Source organism: Scyliorhinus canicula, chromosome 2 (genome assembly GCF_902713615.1).
Source record: "Scyliorhinus canicula chromosome 2, sScyCan1.1, whole genome shotgun sequence".
Classification (NCBI taxonomy): Eukaryota; Metazoa; Chordata; class Chondrichthyes; order Carcharhiniformes; family Scyliorhinidae; genus Scyliorhinus; species Scyliorhinus canicula.
In genome coordinates, this window is record NC_052147.1 from 177631682 (window position 1) to 177656459 (window position 24778).

The window sequence follows — 24778 nt, forward strand, 5'->3', positions numbered from 1 at the left end:
AGAATTGTCACTCTTCTTTATTTGTAACTTGCTTGGTGGAAAGAAAACACAAATTAAAAAGACATTGCACGACATATTTATTTAATTTTATTCTATCGCAGTAAAAGCAAAACTCTGTTCTGGAGGGCCAAAGTTTCAAGCATTTGCAAGCTTCATGACTGATGTTCGAGCTCCATTTAAACTCCCAGGTATCCGATTCCCTATGGAACTGAAGAATCATAGCATCCCTACAGTGCAGAAGGAGTCCATTTGATCCATCAAGTCTGCACCGACCCTGTAAAAGAGCACCCTCCCAGGCCCAATCTCCACGTAATCTTTGGACACGAAGGGCCAATTTAACATGGCCAATCCACCTAAACCTGCACAACTTTGGGCGGTGGGAGCAACCAGATGAAATTCATACAGACACATAAGAATGTGCAAACTCCAGAGTCACCCAAAATCGGAATTTAACACAGGTCCCTGGCGTTGTGAGGCAACAGTGCTAGCCACTGTGCCACTGTGCCATCCAACGAACTCACATGAAAAGGAAGAGAAGTTAATTCCCCTTCCGTATTCCAGTGAGAAATACAGGTACCACTCGTTCACTAGAGGGTTGGACACCCAAGGGTTAATTGCTGTTTTATTATGGAAAAGAACAAACTCAAACAGATAACTAATGCCATTTTGCTTCCATTTGATAGGGGTCCTGTTTGGTGGTGGCATGATTGACATGTACAGAGTAAATACTTCGTCCAATAGCGATCTAGGGTAGATCCTACCTCAAGTCACACAAATGAGGTTCTTGAGCCAGTTTCTAAGGAGGAGCAGTTTAGGAGGTTACCCATTACCCTTCTTCACCTAGGCAAGAAGAAATTAAGGCTAAAAAAAAATCTGTTAATCCTTCATAATTCATTTTGGAGGGGTGAAAATGGTGTGCACATACCCATCAGATGCAAGCACCACACTGGATGTTTAGACTATAATATTCAGAGCTGGTGCTCCGGTCTCCACTCACCAGGGGTTGCTGGACAGGGGATAATTTCCAACCTTTTTAACAACATATGGTCACTCTGACCAGACCTTAGTAAGCCACTAGACCTCAAACCACTCCTGAAACCATATTCTGGTCTCTACTCACCAAGGATGTCGGGAATGGGGTGAGAAACCTTTCACTATTTCACTAACCCACTCAGAGGCGGGAATGCCATCACAAGGCTTCACTGCTGAATGTGGATATCTTTATTATATATTACTTTGCTTCTTATGGTGCGGCTTAAGCATTAAATGGAAGGAGAACCTCATTCTGCCTTGGACCATTGTTTGTGTCCAGTTATATTTAATAAGATCCAAGAAAATTACTGAGGATGCTGGAATCTAAAACCAAAACATCAATAATGTTCTATATTTAATAAGAGACTGGGTATTGACTCTATTAAAGCAGCTGCACCTGAGGTGAATTACTGATCACCGGTGGCATTTGGACGTTGGAGTTTTGCATTTCGAAAATGGTGAGTTGAAAAGGGTTAAAAAGATTACCATGGTAAAAAATAAGAACATAGAAATCTCAGGCAATAAGTGTCAGTCTATTTAATACTGAGTTTTAGTCATTTTAGGCTATCATTTTCGACAGTGTGTTAAATTTTGACGAAGCGTGTGCAAAGACTTGAACTGATACCACGTCTTACCCAATTAATATGTCCACACAGAATTACCATTAAAATTCTCTTTGCTAGGTTCAGTGCACAATACTGATGCGGTTGTTCCAAAATCCAGACAACATTGGCATTAGTTCCTCACACATAAATGCCAGCTGCGCATTTAGTTAAGCCAGAATAAATAGAAGTTAAATGCTACCAGTTAATAATGGCACCTAGATGTGAAGTAATCAAAGCTGAATAATTAAAACTAGTACATTATTTTTAATTCTCTATTAAAACTGATGGATATATTCGAACAGAGACTTCTGCACAACAATGTTGCTTAATTAATGCACTAATGGAATATCTATTCATTTCCACCACAAATAGTATATTGCATTAAGCCAGGAGCAGCAAATGAAACAGAAATATGAAAACAGAAAATGCTGAAAGGGAGACCTGATGCTGGATTAATCCTCATGCAAACGCAACAGGGATCAGAGTTACAGTTTATAGGCTTCAATCATATTAATAGAACATGGTTGGGTTGTTTCAGATTTTGAGCCAACAAGCTGTGGAGCTCCAGAGAAGCAAAGAGGAATCAAGTGTTTTTTTTAATATATCAAAGCAGGTGGTGGTGGGAGTTTCTGCATGGAGTTAGCTCAAATCTGCTTCGCGACCTTTCTTCACTCCAAATCACGTTGCCAGTTCCAAAAAAAGAAGCAAATCAGTCAGTATTTGCATATTCCTATGTGTTGACTCACTATGGTGATGGGAGTTTCGGCTACCAGCTGGCGAGATGGTGAGACTCTTCGGGAAGGCTTATTGTCTCTTAATTTGTGCAACTCAGGCAATTAGGACGTCAGCGACGAGCATTTTCCCAGGAATAAGGGCCCCGCAGATTGGACGTCCAATCCACTGAAAACTTGCCAGCCAATGTTGTCGGTCTATACTTTGATTTTTAGAAAGGCTTTTAAACTCAATTTAAATGTTTGAAAACAGAAATGTGCTTTTAAAACATTTGACCGTAAAACCCGTCATGTCGTAATGACACATACTTGACACCTCCATTTTAAAATACTCATCCTTGTTTTCAAATCTCTCCATCACCTCACCTTGCCTGTTCCTCTAACTCTATAACTCTACGAGATCTCTGCACTTCTCCAATTTGGGCCTCTTGCAGATCCACCACCATTGGAAGGGTCTCAGTGCCCAGGCATGGAGGGGCGCCCAGCCGTGGAGGTGTGGGCTAGGCCCTGTCAGGGAGGGGGAGACGGAGGTGGGCAACAGACTCTATTAGGGATGACGCGCAGAAGGAAAGGGGTAGGTGGCAATTTGAGGGTGATATCCCTGCTATCCCGATGCATAAAGGGCATCTGCCGTTAGTTGTAATGTGCCCGCCCCCATCCTCTCATTTGTCAATTAGGCCTTTAAAAGTGGTGTTTGGAAGGGGCAGTGTATTATTCTGGTCAATAGACTCATCAACAAGCTATGGTGGCATTGCGGTTAGCATTGCTATCTCACAATGCCAGGGACCCAGGTTCAATTCAAACCTTGGGTGACTGTCTCTGTGGAGTTTGCACGTTCGCCCGCTGTCTGCGTGGGTTTCCTCTGGGTGCACCGGGGGGAGGGGAGTAGCAAGGTTTGACCAGGGGATGGGCCAATCAGGGTGACCCCCCCCTCCGCCACCCTCAGGACCGAGGTGTCCAGGAACGGATTGGCATTGCCAGAGTGTGAAAGGAAGCCATCTTGCTGCATGCCTCAGTCACCGCCTACTAAGGCCTGTGGTTGTGCAGAGTGACACCGGTCGTGTGGGTATCCCCACCCCATGAACCCCTCACTCCACCCCCCCTCCACCCACCAATCACCCCATCACCCCACGAGCGAGCGCCACTCTTCCGATGGGGCATCACGCGTTCCAGCCATGGGCAACAGCCACATTAACCCCTGCAGGAGGGCACCGGAGGGGGTCCACAGGAGCTGCTCGGGGAGAACTCTGTGGCCTAAACGTTCAGGGCGACTGTTACCTTGACAGCCAACAGGAGCGGATATCATCCTACGTAACCAGGGGAATACATATGCAGCCGGTGAGGATGGAGAGAAGTCCATCCAAATCGGCCGAAGAGGAGGTGGGAAGGAGGCTCTGCATCAGGCCCTGTGTTTACCGGCAACGCCTATCATTTAAGAATAGTTATTCCGGGCATGTGGCTGAAGATTCCTGCTGAGCAGGCGGATCATGCAACATATCTGCCGGATCATGGCGCACCTGGAAAACCCTCGGGACATGGGGGAGGTCATCTCCTCTTGGTGACCGTCAAGGTTACAGTCGCCCTGAACTATTACGCCATGGGGTCCTTACAGGCACTGAGTAGGGACCTGTCTGGCATCTCACTGACCTAGGTGCAGAGGTGCATCTGTGCTGTTGTGGAGGCCCTGTATGCTGGTCAGTACAATATATAAAATGTCAAGCCCACCAGGATGCCCGGGTAGTGGTGTTCGCTGCCATCGCGGGAATGCCCCAAGTCCAGGTGGTGATCAATGAGATGCAGGTCCCCCTATGAGCACCAGCTCATGACGGGCCTGTGTTCACAAACTGAAAGGGGTTCCACTCGATTTATGGACAGCTGGTGTGTGACCATGAGATGCACACCATGCAAGTCCCCAACTTGATACTTGGGCAGTGTGCACGACGCCTTCATCATAGCACCTTCAAGGCACACCCGCGGATGATGGGTTGGTTATTGGGCGACAGGGGTTAGCCACTGCGGTTATGGATGACGACAATTATCTGGAAGCCATAGACCAATGCAGAGACCCGCTATAACGACGCCCATGCAGCTTCCAGGAATATAATCATGCGTGTAGCGGCATCCTGAAGGTGCGGTTCAGGTGCCTGGACCACTTTCGAGGGGCCCTCCAGTATAGCGAAAGGAGAGTCTTGCACAGCGTGGTAGCCTGCTGCGTTATCCACAATATCGTGCAGCAAATGTACGATGTGCTGAAGTAGGGGGATGAATGGCAAGCTTTATCTGAAGTGGATGAGGAATAGGGCCAGAATGGGCAGAGAATGGGCCTGGGCAGGCACAGGAATCCGCACAAAGTATGGGCTAGGGCCGGCGTGCGCAAGACACTCTAATCATCTCCAAGTTCACCGGCTTGGGGATCTGGCCGAAGGCACGAACATCCCACCCCCATGCCACATCCCACCGCTGATGACCCCCTCACATGACCTACCATCTTCCAACACTTCCCCTGCAACCTCCCTCTCCATGATTCCTACCTGCATAACTATGGGGTGGAGGCCCTGGGTTGGCAGTAACAGCTGGTCTGGTTCATGGGATGGAGGATAAAAATGACCCACTCTGTGATGAGCTCTGGTGCTCCACATCATTTCACGATGTCAGACTCCTGCCCACGATAGCTCATTCCACCATCCGCTTGGACAATTCCTGCATGAGAGCTGACCATTCCATCACGCGGTCCTATCGCTCCCTTGGGGTGGCGGAGGGGTATCGAGTCACTGTGCGGGGTCTGACCTGGGGGAATGGAGTGCTTATATGCGGCTGCATCTTGTCAGCCTCTCGAGTGGCAATTCCGACCACGGTGAATCGGACACCATTTTACATTGCAATCGATTGTGTTCCACGTCGTGCTGGCCCATTAACGGATCATGAATTGCTCTGGGGCCGGCGCCAATTTAGTTGTCATAGAAGATCACCGATTCAGTCCCGGCGTAAACACTTTGTTTCTGAAACAGAGAATCCCACCTCTGGTCTTTCCTTGCAGTCTGTAAGGTTTTTTTTCCTGTTGATTCATTCATTCAGGCTCTCTGCAGCTTCAGGAATACAGAACTCAAAGCCTTTCTGGAGAGAGAGAGAAGAAAAAGCAGGTCCAACCCCTGAGTGTCCATGATTCAAAACTGAACTCATCGGGCCTCTGAAAATCATCCCACTCAGGCGGGATCTTATCACCACCTGTTACCAGGCAAAATACGGTCTTTTGTCCAATTCAGTGATAACCAGCCGATCAATCAAACCGAGTACAAACCCATCTCATTCTCTCTAGTGCCAAAAAGGCTGAAGCTCCTGTTCAAACTGGAAGAGATTAGAAGTGTGTTCTCTCCTGTAACTTCTGACTTCCTCATTCCATCGGCTGCTTGACTTAAAGATACATGTTGATTAATTACCCATGGATGAGCAATGATAATGGCAAAATAAAAGAAAGGGGGAATAAGGGAATGAACAGGAAGAACCCTTGCAATATTTTGAAAGAAACCTTTTGCACTCCTTTCACTCCTCAATCCACTACTCCCCAGATATATGTCCCATCAAAAGTGTGGTCAACACACTTAAATACAGCTCATGCAATATACAAAATAAAGAAGTCTGTCCCACAATGGTATTATTTTAAAATTTGATAATAAACCACCAGGATCAAATTGAAAAATGTAAGAAATTTCTGCAGCCCTGACCAAGCGCAGCATAGGGCCTCAGCTGATTAATATTAATGATAACATTAAGATTGCGCCAAACTGCAAGGATTTGCCTGTGTAATATTAAAGCAGTGTGGTGTGCATTTCACATTAAGGAGCTCCTTTAAAGACCGCTTTGCAAATGCAGAGAGCCTATTTTACTATTCCTGTTTCACCTGTCACAAATGTCACTGTCATTTGAGCATCGCTCAAATTAAAACCTTCTCCCAGTACAACTGTGCTTCTTTCTCAAAAAATGCAGAACAATTTACAGTGGGAGAAGCTTGTCAGACTGTTCGCCAGTAACAGTGTGTGATCTTTGAATTTTGACTGAACGAAGATAGGAGCAGCAAGAAGCTATGAATTTTTAGTGAAAGTATCTGTCTGCTATAAATGCATCAAATGAAGGTGCAAGGCCGGAACTTTGATACAAATGTTACTGTTGCACAGAAGCAAAATATAACAAATCACTAGGGCGGAATTCTCCGCTCCCGCGAAAAATCGGGAAGACCGTCGTGAACTCGGCCGAGTTTCACGACGGCCTTGGAGGCCGCTCCTCTCACCTTATTCACCCCCACCCGGGGGCCTAGGAGCGGCACTCCGTTACTCTCGGCCACCGGGCCTTGATGCTTGTGTCAAGGCGGTGCGCTGAGAATTACGCTACGGCGGCGCCTAAATTACGTCAGCCGCGCATGCGCAGGTTGGCCGGCTCCAACCCGCGCATGCGCAGCTGACGTCCTGATGGCTGATGGCTCAAACCCGCGCATGCGCGGTTGTCGTATTCCGCTCTGCTGCCCCGCAAGACGTGGCGGCTTGATCTTGTGGGGCGGCGGAGGGGAAAGAGTGCGTCCCTTTGAGACGCCAGCCCGACGATCGGTGGGCACCGATCGCGGGCCAGTCCTCTCCTGAGCACGGCCGTGGTGCTCACTCCCCTCTCCGCCCCCCCACAAGCTTCAAACTAGCGTTTGGCGCCATGTTCACGACGGCAGCGACCAGGTGTGGTTGCCGCCGTCATGAACCGGTGGCGAATGGCAGGCCGCTCGGCCCATCCGGGTCGGAGAATCGCCGGTCGCCGTGAAAAATGGCGAGCGCCGATTCTTCCGAGCGGGGGGTGGGAGAATCGTGGGGGGCGCCAAGGGGGCATGTCGTGAGTCGCCCGGCCCTCCCGCGATTCTCCCACCCGGCGTGGGGAGCGGAGAATCGCGCCACTATTCTCCAACGCAGTTGTAAAAAAAATCTGTCATGAATGTTTCTAACCAGTTCTGGGATTCTTCTTTAGTCGATTTATTAACATTTGAAAAATAATTATTTTTAAGAATATCTCTGAATTAAAGCTCAATACAGTTGCAGGTGTGTTAGGTTGTGCCATAATCCAATCACATTGGTCATTGACTGAGTAGATCATAAATAAGGTTGCACATCACAAAATTTCCATCACTGAATCAGACAACAACTCTTTCACAGCAAAGGCATGGCTGGTCTTACCCTTAAACAGCAACAGCAACAACTATTATTCTAATTTCCATATGGCATAATTACAACTTGTCTAGATAATGATCAGAAGATGTAGTCGCTACTCAATCTAAGTGGTTATTCAATCCACTCTGATAGCATCATGGAAAATGAGTAGCTCTCTACAAGCTGCGCATCTATGACGGATATAATAGGCAGTCTCTAAGGTTGTTATTACAGATAAAAATTGTATATTTTATGTCCCAGGGAATTTAAAAGTTGATTTCACCATTTTTGAGATTTATTTTGTTCACAATAACAGGTCTGTCATGCGGTTATATCATTATGTTATAAATTCTTGAGGGAGAAAAAATAACTTTTATCTTGACAACTGCAACAAAGCGATATAGAAACAGCAGCAGTCCCTGACTTATGTTTGATTGGAAAGTGCCAAAACAGCGAATCGGGACCAAATGCAAGTGTGTAAAGATATTGAAACCAGAGGGAGAGGGGGATGGGTAGGTATTTATGCTGGCGGCAGCTGTGGGAATAAGTTATTAGTTGGACACAACACTTACAAGTGGTAGTTCAGCATAGTGCGAGAATAATCTTGCTCAGCTGGGGAGGGGTTAAATGATTAGCCAGAATTTCAACAAATGATTGACATCTGATTATTGTTGTTGGAACGTATGCACGTGTGGCATTAGTTCACACCCTCATGATAAATAGTATGTAGGAAATAACCACCTATTCTCATATATAAAAAATGACCTTCTGGAGTAAAACTGGAAACTTCCAATATCCATTGAGTTTCCTTAGCATCTTCCGGGGAAAAAATAAAAAAAATAAACAAGTATCTTTTGTGAGAGCTACACCACTGCTTCATAATGAAAATAAGTTGTTTTGGTGAATTATATCCAAACTATAATTTGATTTGAGGGATGAATTTAGTACCTATACAGTTCTGCATAATAAATATGGAACATTAAGCGTTTATTCAAAGTGCTTGAATGCTGAAAATAACATTAAGCTCAAAATATCAAGTGATGACTGAGTAATTAAATGCCTCATTGGGCAGTCTCAGTTCTGAAATCATGAAGGGAAACTATTCCTCACACCCTCTGTGACGGGACCAGAAAGATTCTACTCCTAGAATTCTAGACAGGTTGAGTAGGAAACGATATGGAAAATGCACCATGTTGTGGGCCAGTGTGAGGTTATTTACTTTGGTATTAAGATTACAAAAGGTTGTGAAACTTTTAAACGTTGATAGGAAGATTTGGGTACAAGTTAAGTATTACAGAAAGCTATCAGGCAGGTACAACAAGCAATTGGATAAATAAGTGGCATGTTGCCCATTATTGTAAGGGGGTTAGAGTACAGGACAAATTATACCTAAATTGACAGACTATGTGCTGCAATTTCACCACACGGGATCCATCTTCTTCCCAGCTCTTTACCTGAGCAGTAGCTCAGCGCTGTGACTTTAAAGTCTTCTTCACAATTGCCACGCTGCATATTTAACAATTCCAATGCTGCAACTTTGCTGCTGTCTGATCAAAATATTAAGGGTCTGTTCATGCCTTCGTAGCCTGATTCTAGGCTGTTTGCCAAGTCTTATCTATTCTTAATCTTACTGCTATCGTGTGTGTCTCCGTGCCTGCAAGAGAGCCTGTACGTGTCTCAATGCCTGTGAGCGAGCCTATATGTGGTCTGTGGCTGCGAGGGAGCCTATATGTGGTCCGTGGCTGCGAGCGAGCCTGGATGTGGTCCGTGCCTGTGAGCGAGCCTGTATGTGTCTCCGTGGCTGTGAGCGAGCCTGTATGTGTCTCCGTGGTTGTGAGCGAGCCAGTCTGTGTCTCCGTGGCTGCGAGGGAGCCTGTATGTGGTCCGTGCCTGCGAGGGAGCCTGTATGTGGTCCGTGCCTGCGAGCGAGCCTGTATGTGTCTCCATGCCTGTGAGCGAGCCTGTATGTGGTCCTTGCTTGCGAGCGAGCCTGTATGTGTCGCCGTGCCTGCGAGCGAGCCTGCAGTGTCTCCATGCCTGTGAGCGAGCCTGTATGTGTTTCCGTGGCAGCGAGCGAGCTTGTATGTCTCTCCGTGCCTGCGAACAAGCCTGTATGTGTCTCCGTGGCTGCGAGCGAGTCTGTATGTGTCTCCGTGGCTGTGAGCGAGCCTGTATGTGTCTCCGTGGCTGTGAGCGAGCCTGTATGTGTCTCCATGCCTGCGAGGGAGCCTGTATGTGGTCCGTGCCTGCGAGTGAGTCTGTATGTGGTCCGTGCCTGAGAGGGAGCCTGTATGTGTCTCCATGGCTGTGAGCGAGTCTGTATGTGTCTCCGTGGCTGTGAGCGAGCCTGTATGTGTCTCCGTGGCTGTGAGCGAGCCTGTATGTGTCTCCATGCCTGCGAGCGAGCCTGTATGTGTCTCCGTATCTGCGAACGAGCCTGTATGTGTCTCCATGCCTGCGAGCGAGCCTGTATGTGTCTCTGTGTCTGCAATCGAGCCTGTATGTGTCTCCGTGCCTGCGAGCGAGTCTGTATGTGTCTCCATGCCTGCGAGCGAGCCTGTATGTGTCTCTGTGTCTGCAATCGAGCCTGTATGTGTCTCCGTGCCTGCGAGCGAGCCTGTATGTGTCTCCGTGCCTGCGAGCGAGCCAGTATGTGTCTCTGTGCCTGCGATCGATCCTGTATGTGTCACCATGCCTGCGAGAGAGCCTGTATGTGTCTCCATGCCTGCGAGCGAGCCTGTATGTGTCTCTGTGTCTGCGAGCGACCTGTATGTGTCACCATGCCTGCGAGCGAGCCTGTATGTGTCACCATGCCTGCGAGCGAGCCTGTATGTGTCTCCGTGGCTGTGAGCGAGCCAGTCTGTGTCTCCATGCCTGCGAGCGAGCCTGTATGTGTTTCCGTGCCTGCGAGCGTGCCTGTATGTGTCTCTGTGCCTGCGAGCGAGCCTGTATGTGTCTCTGTGCCTGCGAGCGAGCCTGTATGTGTCTCTGTGCCTGCGAGGGAGCCTGTATGTGGTCCGTGGCTGCGAGGGAGCCTGTATGTGGTCCGTGCCTGTGAGCGAGCCTGTATGTGTCACCATGCCTGCGAGCGAGCCTGTATGTGTCTCCGTGCCTGTGAGCGAGCCTGTATGTGTCTCCGTGGCTGCGAGCGAGCTTGTATGTGTCTCCATGCCTGCAGAGCGAGCCTGTATGTGGTCCGTGCCTGCGAGGGAGCCTGTATGTGTCTCCGTGCCTGTGAGCGAGCCTGTATGTGTCTCCGTGGCTGCGAGCGAGCCTGTATGTGTCGCCATGCATGCGAGGGAGCCTGTATGTGTCTCCGTGCCTGTGAGCGAGCCTGTATGTGTCTCCGTGCCTGCGAGCGAGCCTGTATGTGTCTCCGGGGCTGCGAGCGAGCCTGTATGTGTCTCCATGCCTGCGAGAGAGCCTGTATGTGTCTCCGTGGCTGCGAGCGAGCCTGTATGTGTCTCTGTGTCTGCAATCGATCCTGTATGTGTCACCATGCCTGCGAGAGAGCCTGTATGTGTCTCCATGCCTGCGAGCGAGCCTGTATGTGTCTCTGTGTCTGCGAGCGACCTGTATGTGTCACCATGCCTGCGAGCCTGTATGTGTCACCATGCCTGCGAGCGAGCCTGTATGTGTCTCCGTGGCTGTGAGCGAGCCAGTCTGTGTCTCCATGCCTGCGAGCGAGCCTGTATGTGTCTCCGTGCCTGCGAGCGAGCCAGTATGTGTCTCTGTGCCTGCGAGCGAGCCTGTATGTGTCTCCGTGCCTGCGAGCGAGTCTGTATGTGGTCCGTGACAGCGAGCGAGCCTGTATGTGGTCCGTGGCTGCGAGCGAGCCTGTATGTGTCTCCGTGCCTGCGAGCGAGCCTGTATGTGGTCCGTGCCTGCGAGTGAGTCTGTATGTGGTCCGTGCCTGCGAGGGAGCCTGTATGTGTCTCCGTGGCTGTGCGTGAGTCTGTATGTGTCTCCGTGGCTGCGAACGAGCCTGTATGTGTCACCATGCCTGCGAGCGAGCCAGTATGTGTCTCCGTATCTGCGAACGAGCCTGTATGTGTCTCCATGCCTGCGAGAGAGCGTGTATGTGTCTCCGTATCTGCGAACGAGCCTGTATGTGTCTCCATGCCTGCGAGTGAGTCTGTATGTGGTCCGTGCCTGCGAGCGAGCCTGTATGTGTTTCTGTGTCTGCAATCGAGCCTGTATGTGTCTCTGTGCCTGCGAGCGAGTCTGTATGTGTCTCCGTGCCTGCGAGCGAGCCTGTATGTGTCTCCATGCCTGCAAGAGAGCCTGTATGTGTCTCCATGCCTGCGAGCGAGCCTGTATGTGTCTCTGTGTCTGCGAGCGACCTGTATGTGTCACCATGCCTGCGAGCGAGCCTGTATGTGTCTCTGTGCCTGCGAGCGAGTCTGTATGTGTCTCCGTGCCTGCGAGCGAGTCTGTATGTGGTCCGTGACAGCGAGCGAGCCTGTATGTGGTCCGTGGCTGCGAGCGAGCCTGTATGTGTCTCCGTGCCTGCGAGCGAGCCTGTATGTGGTCCGTGCCTGCGAGTGAGTCTGTATGTGGTCCATGCCTGCGAGGGAGCCTGTATGTGTCTCCGTGGCTGTGAGCGAGCCTGTATGTGTCTCCGTGGCTGTGCGTGAGTCTGTATGTGTCTCCGTGGCTGCGAACGAGCCTGTATGTGTCACCATGCCTGCGAGCGAGCCTGTATGTGTCTCCGTATCTGCGAACGAGCCTGTATGTGTCTCCATGCCTGCGAGAGAGCGTGTATGTGTCTCCGTATCTGCGAACGAGCCTGTATGTGTCTCCATGCCTGCGAGTGAGTCTGTATGTGGTCCGTGCCTGCGAGCGAGCCTGTATGTGTTTCTGTGTCTGCAATCGAGCCTGTATGTGTCTCTGTGCCTGCGAGCGAGTCTGTATGTGTCTCCGTGCCTGCGAGCGAGCCTGTATGTGTCTCCATGCCTGCGAGAGAGCGTGTATGTGTCTCCGTGGCTGCGAGCGAGCCTGTATGTGTCTCTGTGTCTGCAATCGATCCTGTATGTGTCACCATGCCTGCGAGAGAGCCTGTATGTGTCTCCATGCCTGCGAGCGAGCCTGTATGTGTCTCTGTGTCTGCGAGCGACCTGTATGTGTCACCATGCCTGCGAGCGAGCCTGTATGTGTCACCATGCCTGCGAGCGAGCCTGTATGTGTCTCCGTGGCTGTGAGCGAGCTTGTATGTGTCTCCGTGCCTGCGAGCGTGCCTGTATGTGTCTCTGTGGCTGCGAGCGAGCCTGTATGTGTCTCTGTGCCTGCGAGCGAGCCTGTATGTGTCTCTGTGCCTGCGAGCGAGCCTGTATGTGTCTCCGTGGCTGCGAGGGAGCCTGTATGTGTCTCCCGTGGCTGCGAGCGAGCCTGTATGTGTCTCCGTGCCTGCGAGCGAGCCTGTATGTGTCTCTGTGCCTGCGAGGGAGCCTGTATGTGTCTCCGTGCCTGCGAGCGAGCCTGTATGTGTCTCTGTGCCTGCGAGGGAGCCTGTATGTGTCTCCGTGGCTGCGAGGGAGCCTGTATGTGTCTCCGTGGCTGTGAGCGACCTGTATGTGTCACCATGCCTGCGAGCGAGCCTGTATGTGTCACCATGCCTGCGAGCGAGCCTGTATGTGTCTCTGTGCCTGCGAGCGAGCCTGTATGTGTTTCCGTGGCTGCGAACAAGCCTGTATGTGGTCCGTGCCTGCGAGGGAGCCTGTATGTGTCTCCGTGCCTGCGAACAAGCCTGTATGTGTCTCCGTGGCTGTGAGCGAGCCTGTATGTGTCTCCGTGCCTGTGAGCGAGCCTGTATGTGTCTCCGTGCCTGCGAGCGAGTCTGTATGTGGTCCGTGCCTGCGAGGGAGCCTGTATGTGGTCCGTGCCTGTGAGCGAGCCTGTATGTGTCTCCGTGGCTGCGAGGGAGCCTGTATGTGTCTCCGTGGCTGCGAGGGAGCCTGTATGTGTCTCCGTGGCTGTGAGCGAGCCTGTATGTGTCTCCGTGCCTGTGAGCGAGTCTGTATGTGGTCCGTGCCTGCGAGGGAGCCTGTATGTGTCTCCGTGCCTGTGAGCGAGCCTGTATGTGTCTCCGTGGCTGCGAGGGAGCCTGTATGTGTCTCCGTGGCTGTGAGCGAGCCTGTATGTGTCTCCGTGCCTGTGAGCGAGCCTGTATGTGTCTCCGTGCCTGTGAGCGAGCCTGTATGTGTCTCCGTGCCTGCGAGCGAGTCTGTATGTGGTCCGTGCCTGCGAGGGAGCCTGTATGTGGTCCGTGTCTGCGAGGGAGCCTGTATGTGTCTCCGTGCCTGTGAGCGAGCCTGTATGTGTCTCCGTGCCTGTGAGCGAGCCTGTATGTGTCTCCGTGCCTGTGAGCGAGCCTGTATGTGTCTCCGTGCCTTGACGAGCCTGTATTGTGTCTCCTGCCTGCGAGCAGTCTGTATGTGGGTCCGTGCCTGCGAGTGAGTCTGTATGTGGTCCGTGCCTGTGAGCGAGCCTGTATGTGTCTCCGTGGCTGCGAACGAGCCTGTATGTGTCTCCGTGCCTGCGAGCGAGCCTGCAGTGTCTCCATGTCTGCAGAGCGAGCTTGTATGTGTCTCCGTGCCTGCGAGCGAGCCTGTATGTGTCTCCGTGCCTGCGAGCGAGCTTGTATGAGTCTCCATGCCTGCAGAGCGAGTCTGTATGTGGTCCGTGGCTGCGAGTGAGTCTGTATGTGTCTCCGTGGCTGCGAGGGAGCCTGTATGTGTCACCGTGCCTGTGAGCGAGCCTGTATGTGTCTCCGTGCCTGTGAGCGAGCCTGTATGTGTCTCCGTGCCTGCGAGCGAGCCTGTATGTGTCTCCGTGCCTGCGAGCGTGCCTGTATGTGTCTCCGTGGCTGCGAGGGAGCCTGTATGTGTCTCCGTGCCTGCGAGCGAGCCTGTATGTGTCTCCATGCCTGCAGAGCGAGCCTGTATGTGTCTCCGTGGCTACGAAGGAGCCTGTATGTGTCTCCATGCCTGCAGAGCGAGCCTGTATGTGGTCCGTGGCTGCGAGGGAGCCTGTATGTGTCTCCATGCCTGCAGAGCGAGCCTGTATGTGGTCCGTGCCTGCGAGGGAGCCTGTATGTGTCTCCGTGGCTGTGAGCGAGCCTGTATGTGTCTCCATGGCTGCGAACGAGCCTGTATGTGTCTCCGTATCTGCGAACGAGCCTGTATGTGTCTCCATGCCTGCGAGCGAGCCTGTATGTGTCTCTGTGTCTGCAATCGAGCCTGTATGTGTCTCTGTGCCTGCGAGCGAGTCTGTATGTGTCACCATGCCTGCGAGCGAGCCTGTATGTGTCTCCGTGCCTGCGAGCGAGCCTGTATGTGTCCTCTGTGTCTGCATCGAGCCTGTATGTGTCACCATGCCTGCGAGAGAGCCTGTATGTGTCTCCATGCCTGCGAGCGAGCCTGTATGTGTCTCTGTGTCTGCGAGCGACCTGTATGTGTCACCATGCCTGCGAGCGAGCCTGTATGTGTCACCATGCCTGCGAGCGAGCCTGTATGTGTCTCCGTGCCTGTGAGCGAGCCTGTATGTGTCTCCGTGGCTGCGAGCGAGCCTGTATGTGTCGCCATGCATGCGAGGGAGCCTGTATGTGTCTCCGTGCCTGTGAGCGAGCCTGTATGTGTCTCCGTGCCTGCGAGCGAGCCTGTAATGTCTCCGTGGCTGCGAGCGAGCCTGTGTGTGTCTACGTGCCTGCGAGCGAGCCTGTATGTGTCTCCGGGGCTGCGAGCGAGCCTGTATGTGTCTCTGTGTCTGCAATCGATCCTGTATGTGTCACCATGCCTGCGAGAGAGCCTGTATGTGTCTCCATGCCTGCGAGCGAGCCTGTATGTGTCTCTGTGTCTGCGAGCGGACCTTTATGTGTACCATGCCTGCGAGCGAGCCTGTATGTGTCACCATGCCTGCGAGTGAGCCTGTATGTGTCTCCGTGGCTGTGAGCGAGCCAGTCTGTGTCTCCATGCCTGCGAGCGAGCCTGTATGTGTCTCCGTGCCTGCGAGCGAGCCAGTATGTGTCTCTGTGCCTGCGAGCGAGCCTGTATGTGTCTCCGTGCCTGCGAGCGAGTCTTTATGTGGTCCGTGACAGCGAGCGAGCCTGTATGTGGTCCATGGCTGCGAGCGAGCCTGTATGTGTCTCCGTGCCTGCGAGCGAGCCTGTATGTGGTCCGTGCCTGCGAGTGAGTCTGTATGTGTTTCCGTGGCTGCGAGGGAGCCTGTATGTGTCTCCGTGGCTGTGAGCGAGACTGTATGTGTCTCCGTGGCTGTGAGCGAGCCTGTATGTGTCACCATGCCTGCGAGCGAGCCTGTATGTGTCTCCGTATCTGCGAACGAGCCTGTATGTGTCTCCATGCCTGCGAGAGAGCGTGTATGTGTCTCCGTATCTGCGAACGAGCCTGTATGTGTCTCCATGCCTGCGAGTGAGTCTGTATGTGGTCCGTGCCTGCGAGCGAGCCTGTATGTGTTTCTGTGTCTGCAATCGAGCCTGTATGTGTCTCTGTGCCTGCGAGCGAGTCTGTATGTGTCTCCATGCCTGCGAGCGAGCCTGTATGTGTCTCCATGCCTGCGAGAGAGCCTGTATGTGTCTCCATGCCTGCGAGCGAGCCTGTATGTGTCTCTGTGTCTGCGAGCGACCTGTATGTGTCACCATGCCTGCGAGCGAGCCTGTATGTGTCACCATGCCTGCGAGCGAGCCTGTATGTGTCTCCGTGCCTGCGAGCGTGCCTGTATGTGTCTCTGTGGCTGCGAGCGAGCCTGTATGTGTCTCTGTGCCTGCGAGCGAGCCTGTATGTGTCTCTGTGCCTGCGAGCGAGCCTGTATGTGTCTCCGTGGCTGCGAGGGAGCCTGTATGTGTCTCCGTGGCTGCGAGGGAGCCTGTATGTGTCTCCGTGCCTGCGAGCGAGCCTGTATGTGTCTCTGTGCCTGCGAGGGAGCCTGTATGTGTCTCCGTGCCTGCGAGCGAGCCTGTATGTGTCTCTGTGCCTGCGAGGGAGCCTGTATGTGTCTCCGTGGCTGCGAGGGAGCCTGTATGTGTCTCCGTGGCTGTGAGCGACCTGTATGTGTCACCATGCCTGCGAGCGAGCCTGTATGTGTCACCATGCCTGCGAGCGAGCCTGTATGTGTCTCTGTGCCTGCGAGCGAGCCTGTATGTGTTTCCGTGGCTGCGAACAAGCCTTTATGTGGTCCGTGCCTGCGAGGGAGCCTGTATGTGTCTCCGTGCCTGCGAACAAGCCTGTATGTGTCTCCGTGGCTGTGAGCGAGCCTGTATGTGTCTCCGTGCCTGTGAGCGAGCCTGTATGTGTCTCCGTGCCTGCGAGCGAGCCTGTATGTGGTCCGTGCCTGCGAGGGAGCCTGTATGTGGTCCGTGCCTGTGAGCGAGCCTGTATGTGTCTCCGTGGCTGCGAGGGAGCCTGTATGTGTCTCCGTGCCTGTGAGCGAGTCTGTATGTGGTCCGTGCCTGCGAGGGAGCCTGTATGTGTCTCCGTGCCTGTGAGCGAGCCTGTATGTGTCTCCGTGGCTGCGAGGGAGCCTGTATGTGTCTCCGTGCCTGTGAGCGAGCCTGTATGTGTCTCCGTGCCTGTGAGCGAGCCTGTATGTGTCTCCGTGCCTGCGAGCGAGCCTGTATGTGTCTCCGTGCCTGCGAGCGAGTCTGTATGTGGTCCGTGCCTGCGAGGGAGCCTGTATGTGGTCCGTGCCTGCGAGGGAGCCTGTATGTGTCTCCGTGCCTGTGAGCGAGCCTGTATGTGTCTCCGTGCCTGTGAGCGAGCCTGTATGTGTCTCCGTGCCTGTGAGCGAGCCTGTATGTGTCTCCGTGCCTGCGAGCGAGTCTGTATGTGGTCCGTGCCTGCGAGGGAGCCTGTATGTGGTCCGTGCCTGTGAGCGAGCCTGTATGTGTCTCCGTGGCTGCGAACGAGCCTGTATGTGTCTCCGTGCCTGCGAGCGAGCCTGCAGTGTCTCCATGTCTGCAGAGCGAGCTTGTATGTGTCTCCGTGCCTGCGAGCGAGCCTGTATGTGTCTCCGTGCCTGCGAGCGAGCTTGTATGAGTCTCCATGCCTGCAGAGCGAGTCTGTATGTGGTCCGTGGCTGCGAGTGAGTCTGTATGTGTCTCCGTGGCTGCGAGGGAGCCTGTATGTGTCTCCGTGCCTGTGAGCGAGCCTGTATGTGTCTCCGTGCCTGTGAGCGAGCCTGTATGTGTCTCCATGCCTGCGAGCGAGCCTGTATGTGTCTCCGTGCCTGCGAGCGAGCCTGTATGTGTCTCCGTGGCTGCGAGGGAGCCTGTATGTGTCTCCGTGCCTGCGAGCGAGCCTGTATGTGTCTCCATGCCTGCAGAGCGAGCCTGTATGTGTCTCCGTGGCTACGAACGAGCCTGTATGTGTCTCCATGCCTGCAGAGCGAGCCTGTATGTGGTCCGTGGCTGCGAGGGAGCCTGTATGTGTCTCCATGCCTGCAGAGCGAGCCTGTATGTGGTCCGTGCCTGCGAGTGAGTCTGTATGTGGTCCGTGGCTGTGAGCGAGCCTGTATGTGTCTCCATGCCTGCAGAGCGAGCCTGTATGTGGTCCGTGGCTGCGAGGGAGCCTGTATGTGTCTCCATGCCTGCAGAGCGAGCCTGTATGTGGTCCGTGCCTGCGAGGGAGCCTGTATGTGTCTCCGTGGCTGTGAGCGAGCCTGTATGTGTCTCCATGGCTGCGAACGAGCCTGTATGTGTCTCCGTATCTGCGAACGAGCCTGTATGTGTCTCCATGCCTGCGAGCGAGCCTGTATGTGTTTCTGTGTCTGCAATCGAGCCTGTATGTGTCTCTGTGCCTGCGAGCGAGTCTGTATGTGTCACCATGCCTGCGAGCGAGCCTGTATGTGTCTCCGTGCCTGCGAGCGAGCCTGTATGTGTCTCTGTGTCTGCAATCGAGCCTGTATGTGTCACCATGCCTGCGAGAGAGCCTGTATGTGTCTCCATGCCTGCGAGCGAGCCTGTATGTGTCTCTGTGTCTGCGAGCGACCTGTATGTGTCACCATGCCTGCGAGCGAGCCTGTATGTGTCACCATGCCTGCGAGCGAGCCTGTATGTGTCTCCGTGGCTGTGAGCGAGCCAGTCTGTGTCTCCATGCCTGCGAGCAAGCTTGTATGTGTCTCCGTGCCTGCGAGCGAGCCTGTATGTGTCTCTGTGCCTGCGAACAAGCCTGTATGTGTCTCTGTGCCTGCGAGCGAACCTGTATGTGTCTCCGTGCCTGCGAACAAGCCTGGATGTGGCTCTGTGGCTGCGAGCGAACCTGTATGTGTCTCCGTGGCTGTGAGCGAGCCTGTATGTGTCTCCGTGGCTGTGAGCGAGCCTGTATGTGGTCCGTGCCTGCGAGGGAGCCTGTATGTGTCTCCGTGCTTGCGAACGAGCCTGTATGTGTCTCCGTGTCTGCTGAGCGAGGCCTGTATGTGTCTCCCGTGGCTGCGAACGGAGCCTGTATGTGGCTCCGTGCCTGCGAGCGGCCTGTATGTGTCTCGGTGGCCCTGCGATGCGGAGCCTGTATGTGTCTCCGTGCCTGCGAGCGAGCCTGTATGTGTCACCATGCTGCTGAGCGAGCCTGTATGTGTCATCCGTGCCTGTGAGCGAGCCTGTATGTGGTCTCCATGGCCTGCGGAGCGAACCTGTATGTGTCACCATGCCTGCGAGGGAGCCTGTATGTGTCTCCGTGCTGTGAGCGAGCCTGTATGTGTCTCCGTGCCTGCGAGCGAGCCTGTATGTGTCTCCGTGCCTGTGAGCGAGCCTGTATGTGTCTCCGTGCCTGCGAGCGAGCCTGTATGTGGTCCGTGCCTGTGAGCGAGCCTGTATGTGTCTCCGTGGCTGCGAACGAGCCTGTATGTGTCTCCATGCCTGCGAGCGAGCCTGTATGTGTCTCCGTGCCTGCGAGCGAGCCTGCAGTGTCTCCATGTCTGCAGAGCGAGCTTGTATGTGTCTCCGTGCCTGCGAGCGAGCCTGTATGTGTCTCCGTGCCTGCGGGCGAGCCTGTATGTGTCTCCGTGCCTGCAGAGCGAGTCTGTATGTGGTCCGTGGCTGCGAGTGAGTCTGTATGTGGTCCGTGGCTGCGAGGGAGCCTGTATGTGGTCCGTGGCTGCGAGGGAGTCTGTATGTGTCTCCGTGCCTGTGAGCGAGCCTGTATGTGTCTCTGTGCCTGCGAGCGAGCCTGCAGTGTCTCCGTGCCTGTGAGGGAGCCTGTATGTGTCTCCGTGGCTGCGAGCGAGCCTGTATGTGTCTCCGTGCCTGTGAGCGAGTCTGTATGTGGTCCGTGCCTGTGAGCGAGCTTGTATGTGTCTCCGTGGCTGCGAGGGAGCCTGTATGTGTCTCCGTGCCTGTGAGCGAGCCTGTATGTGTCTCCGTGGCTGCGAGGGAGCCTGTATGTGTCTCCGTGCCTGTGAGCGAGCCTGTATGTGTCTCCGTGCCTGTGAGCGAGCCTGTATGTGTCTCCGTGCCTGCGAGCGAGCCTGTATGTGTCTCCGTGGCTGCGAGGGAGCCTGTATGTGTCTCCGTGCCTGCGAGCGAGCCTGTATGTGTCTCCATGCCTGCAGAGCGAGCCTGTATGTGTCTCCGTGGCTGCGAACGAGCCTGTATGTGTCTCCATGCCTGCAGAGCGAGCCTGTATGTGGTCCGTGGCTGCGAGGGAGCCTGTATGTGGTCCGTGGTTGCGAGGGAGCCTGTATGTGGTTCTTGGCTGCGAGCGAGCCTGTATGTGTCTCCGTGGCTGCGAGGGAGCCTGTATGTGGTCCGTGGCTGCGAGCGAGTCTGTATGTGGTCCGTGCCTGCGAGCAAGCCTGTATGTGTCTCCGTGTCTGCGAACGAGCCTGTATGTGTCTCCATGCCTGCAGAGCGAGCCTGTATGTGTCTCCGTGGCTGCGAGCGAGCCTGTATGTGGTTCTTGGCTGCGAGCGAGCCTGTTTGTGTCTCCATGAATCAAAGCCAATCTGCTCAATCTTTCAGACCATCTGCGCTGAGGTATGTATAATAGTGATTAGGTTAGGTTCTGAAGGGCTACTGGTACAATTATCTACCAGCTAGACTCAGCACCTCAGGGAAGGGAAAATGAGTGAAAAGATGAGATTTGGCAAATGAAACTTTAAACATAGGAAAGCTTAGCAGCAGCAACGCTGCAAGAATTTTCTAATCACTACCATTCCCCTTTGTACCAATTTTTATGCTCCAAATTCCTCAGACGGATTCCACTCATCTTCTGCAAGAATGTTGAAAATGATTAAGAAAGGAGTAATTCCCCATTTCTGAATGCTGGCAAATTCAAACCTCCTTTCTAATCTCATGCAATATTTAATCAAACTCAGTTGTATAGAAATGTTCATTTACTGAGCTTTTCCAATAGGAACTTCATTTGCAACTCTGGAAGAATGAGAGAACAGACATTAGCTTTGAATGTCACATTATTTTCCAGAGACATGAGGAACAACTATTTCATTAAAATATATTCAGGCTGTGATATTTCCTGCTGGAGGCAGAAAAGCAAAGTACCTGACTTCAATTCAAATCATATTTCACAAGAGGCACCAGTATAAAATCCAATGACAGGTTTGAATGTCGCCACATTCCGGCGCCTGTTCGGGTAAGCTGGTATGGGAATTGAACCCGCGCTGCCTGTTGCCAATGCCCTTAAACTGTGCCCTCTTGTTCTCGACCGTTCCACCAAAGGGAAAGTTTTCCCTTTCCTACTCTGTCCAGAAAGTACATTCAAAACTACACACATGTCAAATTGGTTAAAGACAGGATTAATCTTCTTCAATCAGTTCCATTGAGTCCATTTATTTATTAACAACATTGCTGGTTCTCCAAAACTGCTTCTTCCAATGAGTGAAAGTAAAAACTTTTATATCAAAGCCTTTTAATGCACAATAGGGTCTTTGATTCCCTATGACAGAAGTGGTGCAGGTAGCACAAGGATGGGTGGGGGGTTTGTGGTATACGTGTGTCAAAGGCGGTTTGGCATATCAGCGCGATCTGGGGATGCTGATTTGATAATCCTTAGTTTAACAGTCCAGAAGTGGGCAAAATCTCCAAACATTAAAAATTAGCTGCTGCAAGGATGAATTCTTTCCTCTTGACTCTACAGGAACTGGTCAGAGGCTGAGACGCCTACCATGAGTAACTCACCTCCTGAATCTCCAGTGCATGTCCACCATCTACAAGCTCAAATCAGGAGTGTAATGGAATAATCTCCACCTGCCTGAATGAGTTCAACTCCAAAACAGCTCAAGAAACTCACCCAGGACAAAGCAGCCCGCTTTATTGACAGCCCATCCATTACCTTAACCATGGCCACCACTGGCGGACAATCGCTGGACTGGGTACTATGTTCAAAATGCACTGCAGCAACTCAACAAGACTCCTTTGCCAACACCTTCCAAGCCTGCAACCTCTACCACTTAGAAGGACAAGGGCAGCAATTTCATGGGAACACCACCACCTGTATGTTCTTCACAGTGGTTAGCATTGTTGCTTCGCAGCGCCAGGGTCCCAGGATCGATTCCCAGCTTGGGTCATTGTCCGTGCGGAGTTAGGTGATTTGGACATTCCAAATTCTCTGTGTACCCAAACAGGCGCCAGAGTGTGGCGACTAGGGGCTTGTCACAGTAACTTCATTGCAGCGTTAATGTAAGCCTTCATGTGACAATTAAGATTATTATAATTATTATTCTCCAAGTTACCCACTGACCTGATTTGGAACTATATCATTGTCCTTTCACTGTCTCTGGGACAAAAATCCTAGAACTCCCTCCCTAGCACCAAATGGACGGCAGCAGTTCAAGAAGGCAACTTCAGCAGGGTGTTTAAGGATGGGCAATGCTGGCCTTGACAGCAAAACTCACAGCCCATGAATGAATAATAAAAAACGAAGGAAAACTCTTCACACAAATCTGAATAGAATATGGGATGAGATCAAATGAATCATCTTGGCATTTATTGAATGTGAACATGAACTAGCTTCGTATTATGCCAACCCCAAGTGTAAACCCAAGCAGAATGTGGATATATCCTGGGGATAGTCAGTCTTTTCCTGTTTCATTGTTTTGTAGGTTACAGATTGGAATCTGATTCCAATGGTCAGACGACATTTTTCCACTGATGGAAATTTGAGATCACTAAGTGCCAACATAGGATTATAGAATTACAACGGCCTCAATATTTAAATACTGGGGTAATCCTATCCACCAAATCTTTAATGTGTGACCATACCTTTTACTCCTTACTTCAGGGAAATTCTGTAGTGTTACTGGGAGCCAATGCAACCGAAGCTGGTGCCCATCTGAAAATGGTGCGCAGCGCTTTCAATTGCCTCTGGCGTGGCCAACGCTGTGCCCCCTGCTAGGAAGAGCACTCATATGGGAGTGCCATGTACGCATCCGAAGCTGCTCAACTGAGCCAATTCTGACATCAAACTGTCATGCTGTCTGATTGGACACACATATTCCAAACTTGGACCACTTAGGTCCACTGAATTCATTCACTAAACATGCATTCAAATGCCAATGGGCCCCCCGGGACTCCCACCCCTCACCCCCCCCCCCCCCCCCCCCCCCCCCCCCCTCCCACCTCCCTGTGCGAGTAGTTGGATTTGACAGGAATTGCTGCAGCACCCTCACAGGGTGGGCAGGATGAGTGCATTTGGTTACGGAAAGGAGCGCTGCAGTTGTATAGCTTCTGGGTCTGCAACCTGGAAGGGAGGTGTACCAGAGTCTGCGGAGAGGGGAAGATGAGTAGAGAGTGAGGAGGAGGAAGCAGTAAGGAAGCATCCGGATAGGCTGTTTATGAGCATCTACTCTGACTCCAATTCTCTTGGGGCAGCATCACTTCAGCACCATTGGTCCACTATATCTCACCTGCCCATTCAGCATTGACATCCCATCACAGTGCCCTCATGGCCAAAATCTTGCAATAGAAGCCACCAACAAAACACTTGTAGGACACCCGTGAGCTGCTCTAAACCTTGAGGGCCTGGCTCTTGACTGAGCCACCTCAGCTTGGTTATGATATCTGACTGACTGTAACAGCAAAGGCACAGGGTGATTAGCATGCTGTCACCCAGAGAGATGGTGGCTGGTTTGTACTCCATGGAACCACTCCCACTCCCTTCAGGGTGGCTACTCTGAAATCCTAATCATTTAGTTGGAGTGCAGATGTTGGTCTACACAAAGAGGTTGCAAGCTCATTTGAGCATTGGCATTCACACCCATGATGGCAGCATCATGTAAGACAACAAGCATAGACTTCAGTCGGAGCTTCCATTTCAGCACGCAGACATTGGCTGTCTGTTGCATGTACTGCATTGGAAGCTGAGACCATGGCCACCAGACTCTGCCTCATGGCCACACCTATAAGTGCTAAGTTGACCATCATTTCCACATCGGGAAGGATGGGGTCCTATTTCTACGGGATACCCTATGGCATGTTGGAGCTGATTTCCACCATGCTCCTTGACAGTGACAAGAGGCTGTGTAGCAGATCCGTCAATGCATGGAGCATCTCAATGAGCATGTTTCGTTCAATGATAGAATCATGGAATCCCTACAATGCAGAAGAAAGCCATTTGGCCCTATGAGTCTGCACCAATTCTCTGAAAGAGCACCTTACCTAGGCCCACCCGCCTGCCTTATTCCCATTATTCCACCTAACGTGCAGATCTTTGGACTGTGGGGGGATACTGGAGAACTGGGAAGAGACCCACGCAAGCACAGGGAGACCTAAACACTCCACACAGACAATCACCCAAGGCCAGAATTGAACCCGATCCCTGATACTGGTTCTCCCTGTGTCTGTGTGCATTTCTTCTGGATGCTCTGATGGGCATGGGAGCAGGGTCTTGTGTTAAAATGACAAACAATGGGAAGGTTAGGGTCCTGAATGTGCACAGACCGAAGGTGCTCATCAGAATCTCCTACAGTAGAACATATCTCGGAGCTTGTCCTCTGGTAAGCGAGTATACAAGTTATCTTTTTTTCTTGACCTATGTAAGAGTACTTCCTGTTTATTTCCTTTGTTGCCATTTATTTTACTTTATTTTTACAATTGTTGACCCATATTCAGGATGTGCCTTTAAACAAAAGACTCAAAGTTGACCCATCCTGCTTGCTAGGATGCTGTTCCCAATCTTTGGACTTGGGAGAGGAGAAGATAGACGCCTCGGTAGTGAATGGATCTTCAGAAACAGTTTTGCAGGGAATCAGATTGATTGGCTAACAA